This window comes from Populus alba, chromosome 4, assembly GCF_005239225.2.
Source record: "Populus alba chromosome 4, ASM523922v2, whole genome shotgun sequence".
Taxonomy (NCBI): Eukaryota; Viridiplantae; Streptophyta; class Magnoliopsida; order Malpighiales; family Salicaceae; genus Populus; species Populus alba.
This window is the reverse complement of record NC_133287.1, coordinates 18,957,946-18,969,443: the sequence shown is the minus strand read 5'-3', so window position 1 is coordinate 18,969,443 and position 11,498 is coordinate 18,957,946. Positions and strand designations below refer to the sequence as shown.

Sequence of the window (11,498 nt, the reverse complement as noted above, 5' to 3'; positions counted from 1 at the left end):
AAATTAAGACAACAAAATCTATAGCTTTAACTTAAAATTCCTTTGGCATCTTCTTGGTTTTGAGTATGATTCTTGCCATATTGAGGAAGCTTTTATTCTTTTTCTCCACCACACTATTTTGTTGTGGTAATCTAGGCACTATTAAGAGTTTTTTCGGGTGATAATAAACGTTAAGCATGTTTTATTAAACTTTCGTTGAATTGTATTAAGAGAAGTAATAAAAATCAAGTGTTTAAATATAAATTCATTATATTAATTAAATATATTAAGTGATAATTAAATACATTCAATAGTTTTTAATTATTTCATACAGTAATGTTTTTTTATTGTTTATGATAAATCCTGAACATATATATATATATATATATATATATATATATATATATTGATTAGCTGCATTAAATGATAAATACTTATGAAAAAAAAGATATATACTAATCTTAAACATAAAAAAATTAACTTCTCGTTGTTTTGGTCATTAAATAGCTATTTCAATATATTCCTTGATTATCATTAAAAAAAAATATATGATATAATACTAATGAAAAAAGAAAGAGGAAATCTTAAAAAAATTGAACTTCGTGACAGTCATCTTAGAAAATTATTATTTATGAAATAGAACTTTTGGTATTCAAAAAAGGGAGGTTTAGTCATCGCTGATGCTCAAGTTAATTTCAATATACTCCTGATATTGAGTCAAAAAAATGAAAGAGAAAAAACAATTGAAGTACATTAATTAAGAAATAATATAAAAAATACAAAAATTATATTAAAGAAAAATATAAATCATATCTTAAAATCTTGTTTAATAACTTAAGTTTTTGGATTGAATTGGTTTATTGACATGGTATTAGAACTTTAATAACAAAATAATCACGAGTTAAAATCTCATCATCCTCATTTATTTAATAAAAATTAAGTAAAATGTAATATAAATTTGTGTAATTTAGTTCAAAAAATTAGATGTGTTGAAGTTTCTAGAGAAGCATGAACTTGTGATTGCTGAAGCCGCACCAATGAGAAGACCCGGCCTCCAATCACTGTGCCAATAATTAAAACTATCTTTCAACATTCTCGTCAGAAAAAAAAAAAAAAAAATATATATATATATATATATATATATTTATGCTTGCAGTGGTAAAAGTTAATTTGACATTGAGTTGGAAAAAACGAAAAAGAAAAAACAATTGAAGTCCATTAACCTGCAAAAAAGAATGAAGAGGTTCTGCCCAAGAGTAGAAGAGTTGAAAAATCTAGAAGTTCTTGATGATTGAGTAACTAATTAAGATCACATTCCTTCTTAATCCTCGTGATTAAACACCATTCTTTTTGCCAATTAAGAGGCGTAAAGTATCTTGCCTCCATTTAGTCATCGTCACTGTTGTTAGTCTCTGCTTGGTTCATTAATTAACTAATCATAAATACAATCGTCAAAGTCCAATTTTCGCTTGATTAAAAAATAATAATTACTTGTTGTTGAAAAAAGAAATTAAACAACCTCATAGAGTTTCATAACCTATAAATACCCATGCTCTGCATGCAAGCTCTCACGCCTTTCCCAACAAACAATACCCAAGAAAGAAAAAAGAAGAAAAGAAGAGAATTCAAGGTACGTACGTAGTAAGCCAAAGGAAAACCATGGTGAAAGTTGCTAATTTGATAGCAGCTTTTATTCTCCTGGCTCTGGCTTCCTCATCTGTCACTGCCTATGACCCCAGCCCCCTCCAAGACTTCTGCGTGGCAATAGATGATGCTAATTCTGCTGGTACTTTCAAGACTGTGATATTTCCGAATAACGAACTACTATATGATTTCATTTTGAATTCGCATTCCAACTAATTACATTTTGCTTGTGTCTGCAGTTCTTGTTAATGGAAAATTGTGTAAGAATCCAAGCCTCGCCACTCCTGATGATTTCTCGTACTCGGGGCTTGATGTTCCTGGAAACACATCAAATCAACTTGGAGCACGTGTTAATATCATTTCAGCCGATCTAATGCCGGGGCTTAACACTCTTGGCGTGTCTTTAGCACGGATAGACTTGGCGCCAAACGGTGGCCTAAACCCTCCACATTATCACCCCAGAGGATCGGAGGTTCTGCTGGTTTTGGAAGGCACTCTTTACGCTGGCTTTGTCACCTCAAATCCTGATCATCGTCTCTTTACCAAAATCCTAAAACCAGGAGATCTCTTCGTATTCCCATTCGGCCTCATTCACTTTCAATTGAATATTGGAAAGACCCCTGCCGTTGCTATTGCTGCATTAACAAGCCAAAATCCAGGAGTAAACACGGGTAGCAAATGCAATCTTTGGAGCCAATTGGCCTCTTTATCCTGAAGTTCTCACCACAGCATTCCATTTGGATAAAAAACTTGTGGAGGATCTCCAGAGTCAAGAATGGGTGAACCCTACATAAAATACTATTTAAATTTCCCATATTCGCATAGTTGATATGCGATAATAAAGAAGTGCTCTACGCCTTCCCCTTTTAGAGTCTCTGTTTTTTTGGAACGTTCTCCACCTGTTTTGTTAAGCCAATAATTTCTCTGTCAAGTGTCGTGTTGCTGAAGGGTTTATGCTCTTCAGTTGAGGTTTCCCTTTTGGATTATCCACGTCCGCTCTGTATTTTGATTAACTTAAGATGGAAAGCTGCCAACTTCTTTGCATCATGTACCAAGTTTGTCTTTTTTGATTGTATGTTGTCACTTTCTTTCCTTCTCCGAGGTTCTTTCCTCTTGGAGCTTTTTAATCTACGTACGTACCTTGGTTTCCCAAAAAAAAGAAGAAAGGTATCACAAGTTTTTTTTCCCGAGTAATCAAGAGTCAAAATCTATACCATCACCAATTAAAAAAGAAATCCAGCCTCGATCTCGAACAAAGAATGATGAAGGTAGAGTTTAGGACATAAAGTTGAGCTTCAAAATCTAAATGTAATTTATTTATATGGAGAGAAATAAGAAAGTTCACCGTTTTCATCGTTGGCCTCCTAGAAGATGAGTGTGCAAGGCAAAGACGTGCTACAGAAATCATGATTTCCATCTCTTCTTTCATGTACTCTCCATTCAGGTGGGGATCAATGAGACTTTCCCATAGGCCGGAGCAAAGTAAAGACCTTGCCTGCAAGTCAAGGAGACAAAACAGCCTAGTCTTCATTCTGGTTCTGAATTCATTCAAATCCAAAGTATTTCTTTTCTTACCCATAAAACCGAGCTTCCGTGATTCACCTGGTTTGTTTGGATAGCCTCTTTCCCAGTGATAAGTTCTAGGAGAACAACCCCATAGGAGTAAACATCAACCTTCTCCAATCAGCATTGATGGACTGTATTCCTGATATTTTTTCTACCTGTAATATCATTTTGCTGCATTGATGATGCTGTTGAGGGAGATGGTACAGTCAACGATTTTGTAACCGAGAGGCCGTTCTCTTTTTATGAAAGTGACTCTTTTCTGATGAAGATGATAGAGGATGTCGAAGGAGCGAATGGTTAGAGCCTTGTTGAGAGGTCCCTTGCCTCTGGAGTACGATTCTCCCAAACATATCCATCACCAGAAAGCTGCAAGTTGGGGGCAACCCTTTTAGGTATTCATTGACTACTGTTTGTTTAAGCCTGCAATACAAAAACCATAGGAGTGAGACACAGGTGAAGAGAATGTCAGCTTGAATACCCTGAAAGGCTGCATCCAACCGCAAGGATTGTCGCATGGTTGACGCGCGCTTGATGGCGTAGTTCTGAAATGTAACTGTCCCCGGAGCAACTTTAGCTAGGAAATCCACCTTCGTAGAATAACCAGTTAGAGTAGAGACAAATAATCCTCAGATATTCTTGTAATGTCAAAATTGTATACCTGTTTGGCCTTACAGGTCTCTTCATGGATAAGGAATGTATTCGGGTCAAAAGTAGCGGATGGTTCTTGAACATGTAAAGCAAGCACATTATCCCCTGGACTGACAAATGTCCGGAGAAACTGCATGAGCATTTTTTTGCTATTGCTATCTGACTTTAAGCCCAAAATAATTGTCCTCTTCTTTTCTATCTTTGATTTTACGATAGAAAGAACTGTAGATTTTCTGATGATTAAAAAAAATGTTTGTAGAAGAGTTTTGCAGAGAAGATGAGAAGAGAATTATGTATTTTCTTCTCTCTCTTTTTTTTTTATTGTTTCATATATGCAGAACCCTGCATATATACATATTACATGTAATTAACAACAAAATTCTTGATCAATTCATCTTAACCATTCATTAGGTGAGGGCTACGATTCTTATACATGTAAGAAACGGTTTGTAACAGAAAAAACAGTTATAACAGCTATAACTACTTTAACTGTTTTTTAACTGCTGTAACTGCTTTGCAACATAATCTTCTTCTTTCATCCATTCTTCATTCTTCTCGTTATAACCACATGATTTACTTCTAAAGCTTTAACAACAAGTAATCAGCTTAACTTCCAACAACCTCTCCTAAGCTGCTTACTAGTTTAACTCCAAGATTCAATCTTAATTGCTTGAATCTGTCTTTAGCCAATGCTTTTGTGAAGATGTCTGCAAGTTGTTCTTTACTTCTGTAAAATTTCATATTTATTACTCCCTCTTGCAGAGCCTCTCTTATGAAATGATATTTCCTATTTATATGTCTAGTTCTTTGATGAAAGACAGGATTTTTAGCCATTAAAATTGCTGACATGTTATCATTGAACAAGGTTGTGGCTTCGGCTTGCATTTCACCAAAATCATCAAAAACAAATCTCAACCAAATTGCCTGAGCTGTTGCTTCAAATGCTGAGACATACTCAACTTCTGCAGTTGATAATGCCACTGTGTTCTGTTTTACAGAAGCCCAAGAGAATGCTCGACTTCCAAAACTGAATGCATAACCAGAGGTGCTCCTACTGTCATCTTCACTTCCTGCCCAATCTGCATCACAAAATCCAATAAGAGTTGCTGATTGGTCCCTTACATATTCAATTCCATAGCTAAGAGTTCCTTGCACATATCTTAGGACTCTCTTTGTAGCTCCCATGTGAATTTTGGTAGGTCCAGTCATGAACTGTGACAATAAGCTTGCAGTATACATCAGATCAGGTCTTGTTGCTGTCAAGTATAGTAAACTTCCTACTATTTTTCTATAAAGTCCTTCATCAGCCAACTCACTCCCATCCACCTTCTTCAATTTCTCACCAGTGGCCAAAGGAATAGAGACTGGTTTGCAGTCCTCAAGCCCAAACTTCCTAAGCAAGGACTTTGCATACTTGCTTTGATGGATGAATACTCTTTGATCAGTTTGCAGTATTCCCATGCCCAGAAAATGATGAAGAAGTCCAAGATCAGACATCTCATATCTCTGCATCTTTTCTCTTTTGAATTCACTAAGCATCCTTTCACTACTGCCAGTATATACAATGTCATCAACATAGATTGAAACAATGATTAAGTTACCTTCTTGATCAGACCTTGTATACAAAGTAGCCTCATTTGTGCTCCTTTTGAATTTGCACATAGAAAGATATGCATCAATTTCACTGTACCAGGCCCTCGGTGCCTGCTTTAGTCCATATAAGGCCTTCCTTAGTTTGTAAACTTTGTGTCCTGCATTCTTTACTTTAAACCCTTCAGGCTGCTCAACATACACTTCTTCTTTAAGCACACCATTTAGGAATGCTGACTTGACATCCAATTAAAACAGCTTCCACCCTTTTTATGCTGCAAGTGCAATTAGAGTTTGAATTGTGTCTAACCTTGCTACTGGTGTAAAGGTTTCATTGTAATCAATTCCAGATTTCTGTGCATATACCTTTGCTACAAGGCGAGCCTTGTGTTTTTGAACTGTTCCATCAAGATGAAGCTTGGTTTTGTACACCCATTTCACTCCTATCACAGATTTATTACTTAGTCTCTCCACCAATTCCCAAGTATTGTTCTTCTCTATCACTTCCAATTCTTTCTTCATAGCCTCCTGCCAGGCTTTATCTCCAAAAGCTTCTTGATAGTTCTCAGGTTCTATGATGCACATGTGACACCTTGCATATATGTCTTCCAAGGTTTTCAATTTTACTGGAGTAGAGCTAGGTGAAGATTGTTGAATGTTATCACTATCAATTTTCTCAGCTAACTCTCCAACTGTAGAATTTTGATAGCAATGTTCAACATTATCGGGTTGAACTGCAGCAGAGTGTTCCTTAGAATTTTCACCTTCAACTTCACCTCCTTCATGATTGAAGGACAAGTGGATTTGGTTCATCAGATTTCCTTTCCAATTCCATGCTCTATCTTCACTAAAAATCACACTTCTTGAGAGAACAATCTTCTCAGTTTTCAGCGTCATATATTCTATTACCCTTTCTCATAGCTGCCATATCAACAAACATGTCACACCCCCATCAAAAAAATTATAAAAGGCACGACATCGGTTGGCGATTTTCGTTGTGTTCTGATGATTTGTTCTTTGGAGTCGCCACCTAGTATATGGTCACTAGAACCCTAACTGGTCTTTCAGAGATTCTAAGCAAGGACTGGTTGCGTAAAGGGAAGTACTAGCACCCCTAATACGCGCCCTACCTAAGGTAAGCTGCTTCTGGTGGTTTTGGTTTGCTTTATAGTGCTATTGGTGTTGGTGTTTTCTAATCCCGTCAACTCGTAAATCGCAAGGATAAGAGAATAAAAGAATGAAGAAATTTCACAATTCTTAAAAAAAACAATTACTTTTCACGACTCGTAAACCGTGGAGAAAAAAAAATTAAAAATTTTTGAAATGTTCTCGATCGCAACCAAAGCTTCTTTCAAACATGCGCGTTGATTTATTACTCCCGATAATATTTTGGATGTTCGTCCTTTTAAGGATTTCTTCATCCAAAACATTAGCGGTGAACAATAACCACAACTTCTCCTCCCAAAAATAAGATTTTTTATAGTTTTTGGAATATTGGCCAATACCCTTTGGAGTTTTACAAAACAGGTTTGTAAAATCCACAAATGCAAGAAAATGATTTTGTGTTTAAGAAATCTATGCGAAAACACATTTTCAAAACTTCCAATATTTTTTTTTTATATATAAAAAAGAACATTCAAAACATGCTAGTGTATTGGCCGTATGCATGAAAACGAAACATTTTTTTTTATAAACTCTTTATTTTTTTTTTACGAAAACAGGTGTTTTTAAATACTGAAATTATATCCCCATAGTATAAAAAAAAATCAATATATACCAAAAACAACAATATATTTTTTTTTTACTTTTCAGAAATTTTTATTTTTTATTTTTTTATTTTTATGAGAAAGAAAAAAAAAAATATACATATATACACACACATGCATAATATAATAATATATATAATATAATATAATATTAATATATTAAATGGGCTGGGCCGGCCCAATTAACTGGGCCGGACTCCAGCCCAAAAATTGTTGGGCCGGACTCGGCCCAACAGCAACCTACTTTGGTCTGGGCCGGACCGGCCCAGACCCATATCATTGGGCCAGACACTGTCTGGCCCAACAAAAAAAAGAAGAAATGAAACGGGGGGGGAATTATTTTCCCCCCACCTCCTGCATGCAGAAACGATTCTGCATGCAGGAGGCCAAAACTTGCGCCCGATTAACAAGAAAAGTGTGCAGGGGGAGGAGGACGTACCTGGCGCGCGGCGGAGACGATGGCTTGCTGACGGTGCTGCAGTGTCGTGGCTTCACGGACGGCGGCTCCAGGGCGGCGCTGCGGCTGTTTTCTAACGGTTCGTCGTCGTTCAACCGGTTCGTTCCTTCTGTTTCAGCTTCTTGAGTTCCCTCTCAGTTTCAACTATCCCAAGCTTCTCAAACTTTTGGGTTTTTCGGTGGGTTTCTTTGAGTTCGGTTGGTTTCTCTCTCTTTCGGTCTCTCTCTCTCTCTCTCACTGTTTCGGTTCTTCTCTTTCTTTGCGGTCCTCTCTTTGGTCCTCCCCTCTCCTTCTCACTCTGCTTCTCCTTCTATTTATAGGCAATATCGGGCATGCATGGGGGAACAAGGCGTTGCTTTCGGGGTCGGCTGGTCGGCAGCCCGCTTGCCAAGGTGCTTCTCTCGGGTTCGGTGGCGCGGGCGGTGGGTCGGCCAGCGGCTTCGGCTTCGGGGTCCCAAAGTGTGGGGCGTTCGGGCCATGGCACGTGAGGAGAGAGAGGCGGGGACAAAAAAACCCCGGTTTTCCTCTCCTCTGCTTGCCTGCGGGGGGGAAGAAGAAGAGAAACAGTGCCGTTCAAAACGGCACCGTTTGGTCTTTTTTTTTTTTTTTTTTTAAAAAAAAAAAAAAAAAAAAAAAAAAAAACGCATGAAACGGCGTCGTTTTGGAGAAAACGCGCCGTTTTCATTTAAATTTGGCGCCAGAAATGCGCCAACGTTCACATCAGTCCCCCAATTATTTTTGTTTCCTTTCAATTGCGTCCCTGACAATTTCGGTCTTGTCCGCCAAGTTGGCCGCCTTTTTCCACTTTGGTCCTTGGCCTCTTAAATTATGCAATTTAAGCCCTCAATTGATTCAATAAACTTCCAATTTCTTCAATTAGGCCCCTCAATCAACTCCAAACAGCCCCCCCTATCTTTGCGCCTTTTTCCAAATTGGTCCCTGGTTTTCGGATTTTCACAATTAAACCCCTAATTGGCCATTAAACTTTCAATATTTATGCAATTAAGCCCCTGATTTGACTTAATAAATTCCTAAAAATCATTAATTTGGCCCCAGAACTTTAATTTTCTTCAATTTTAAAGCCCAAATTGACTTAAAAAATCAATTTTCTTGCAATCAAATCCCTATAAATCCAATAAAAATCAATTAAACCCATAAACATCCAAATTTGGGCTTCTCTCCTCAAAATTCAAAATTTCCTTCTCAATAGGGTTCTCATCCTTCCGAATATATTGTCAAAAATCCAATCTTTATACTCCTTGACCAATTTTCTGACCATTTTCCGAGCGCTTCTGCCTCTTGTCATTTTTCTAACCTTCTTTGGCTATTTATTTTATTTTTTTTGCGGGGACCCAAAAATGGGTTACAACAGATGCCCCCTCTTTATAGAGCTTACGGAGCGAAGGTTTTGCGCAGTAAGTTTTATAAAGATAGTCCCAACTAAACTCCCGAAAACTGATCTGGTCGAAGCTTGATCGATCTGAAACTCTTTCTTTACAACAATCCTCTTCGGCCATCGGAATCCCATCTGGAAATTCCCTTTAACAAAAATGAAATATGAGGTCCCTTCTGGCGACCCCTTTTTGAAAAATATCGAAATGCGAGATCCCTTCTGGCGATCTCCTTTAATCGAACTTATAATCCCATCTGGGATTCCTATTAACAAACATGAAGTATGAGGTCCCATCTGGCGACCTCCCAAAAATAGTGAAACGCGAAACCCCTTCTGGCGATTTCAAACAACCTGGAATCCCATCTGGCGATTCCTTTTAACCAACATTAAGTGTGAGGTCCCATCTGGCGACCTCCACAATAGTGAAACACGAGATCCCTTCTGGCGATCTCAAACAACCTGGAATCCCATCTGGCGATTCCTTTTAACCAACGTGAAGTGTGAGGTCCCATCTGGCGACCTCCACAATAGTGAAACACGAGATCCCTTCTTGGCGATCTCAAAACAACCTGGAATCCCATCTGGCGACTCCTTTTAACCAACGTTAAGTGTGAGGTCCCATCTGGCGACCTCCACAATAGTGAAACATGAGATCCCTTCTGGCGATCTCAAGCAACCTGGAATCCCATCTGGCGATTCCTTTTAACCAACAAAGTGTGAGGTCCCATCTGGCGACCTCTATAATAGTGAAACACGAGATCTCTTCTGGCGATCTCAAGCAACCTGGAATCCTATCTGGCGATTCCTTTTAACCAACATGAAATACGAGATCCCATCTGGCGACCTCCAAATAGTGAAACACGAGATCCCTTCTGGCGATCTCAAACAACATGGAATCCCATCTGGCGATTCCCTTTTATTCAAAGCTGAAATATGAAGTCCCTTCTGGCGATCTTCATCGAAAAAACGAGATCCCTTCTTGCGATCTCTTTTAACCAAACAACTTGGAATCTCATCTGACGATTCCCTTTTACCAATTGCTATCGATGTCGTTCTTCCTGCTGGCAGGGTCTGAAAAATATTATCTTCTCTTCTTTCTGTTCTAGACTCAACTCAATGATTCTTTCTTCGTCCACAATCTCGTTGGAATGCACTAAGATCTCCTCCTGTAACGATAAAAAAAACATACGTGCAATGACTTTATGATTAGATGCAATGCATGCATTCGTACCTGGTTTTGAAAACATAGGCCCCCATCCTCTTTTCTAGTTCATGAGACTTCCTCGTAAATGAGCGTGCTTTTGAAGTCGTATGCCGGATTCATCTCTCGTGTTGCCTTTTTTCTTATCATATTCTTGAGAAAAAGTATTTGACTTTCTCAAGTAGCCCCTTTTCTCAAAATGTAAGACTTGTTCTTGCTTTTATGTATTGCTTTGTCAAATGCTTTAGCTTGGTTTTCAAATCTATAGGCTTCCGTAAAAACTTTTCATAAAACATCTTGTATTGCCCCCAGTGTAGAGGTGTGATCCTAGTTTGAGCTTTTATATAGAGAAGAAATTCGTTCAGTCGATGCTAAACTTTTTAAATGAGTGAGGAGATGCACTGTTGGGATTAATGCAAAAATGATTGTTGTGAGATCAATGCACAAAAGGAAAGAAATCAATGGCCAAACTTTGCTTATTAATTTAGGGAACTACATCAAGCGTAATATCTTTTTACAGAGTCAGAATTCACAGGCCGAGCTAGATCTTCTCCATCCATTCTAGCTAACTTCAACGCTCCTCCTGAGAATGCCTTTGTTACTACATAAGGACCCTCATAATTTGGTGCCCATTTCTTCGATCATCTCCTGGTAATGACAATATTTTCTTCAATACTAGATCCCCTTCTTGAAACATACGCGGTCTAACATTCTTATCATACGCCTTAGCCATTCGTTTCTGGTAAAGTTGGTGATGACATATTGCGGCCATCCTCTTCTCACTGATCAAGTTCAATTGCTCGTATCTCACTCTGGCCCACTCGGCCTCTTCTATCTCAGAATCTATTAACACTCTTAACGATGGGATTTCCACTTCCAAAGGCATCAACTGCCTCCATACCGTATACCAAAGAATATGGGTAGTCCCTGTTGAGGTTCGAACTGCGGTGCGATATGCATAAGGGCAAATGGTAACATCTCATGCCAATCCTTATAGGTGACTACCATCTTCTGAACAATCTTTTTGACATTCTTGTTAGCAGCTTCTACCGCCCCATTCATCTTTGGTCTATATGGCGAAGAATTGTAATGCTTGATTTTCCATTTAGTGCAGAGCTCTATTATCATCTTGCCGTTGAAATTCTGGGCATTATCAGTTATAATCTGTTCTGGGGGACCATACCGACATATCAAATCTCTCTCAATAAATTTCTTCACCACTTTTTGTGTCACATGAGCAAATGACCGGCTTCT

At 38.2% G+C, this 11,498-nt stretch overlaps 1 pseudogene; it reads left to right on the top strand.

The window, feature by feature from the left end:
* The first annotated feature begins 1,638 nt into the window (after positions 1-1,638).
* On the top strand, positions 1,639-2,670 carry LOC118060535 (germin-like protein subfamily 1 member 16; annotated as a pseudogene).
* The last annotated feature ends 8,828 nt before the right edge of the window (positions 2,671-11,498 follow it).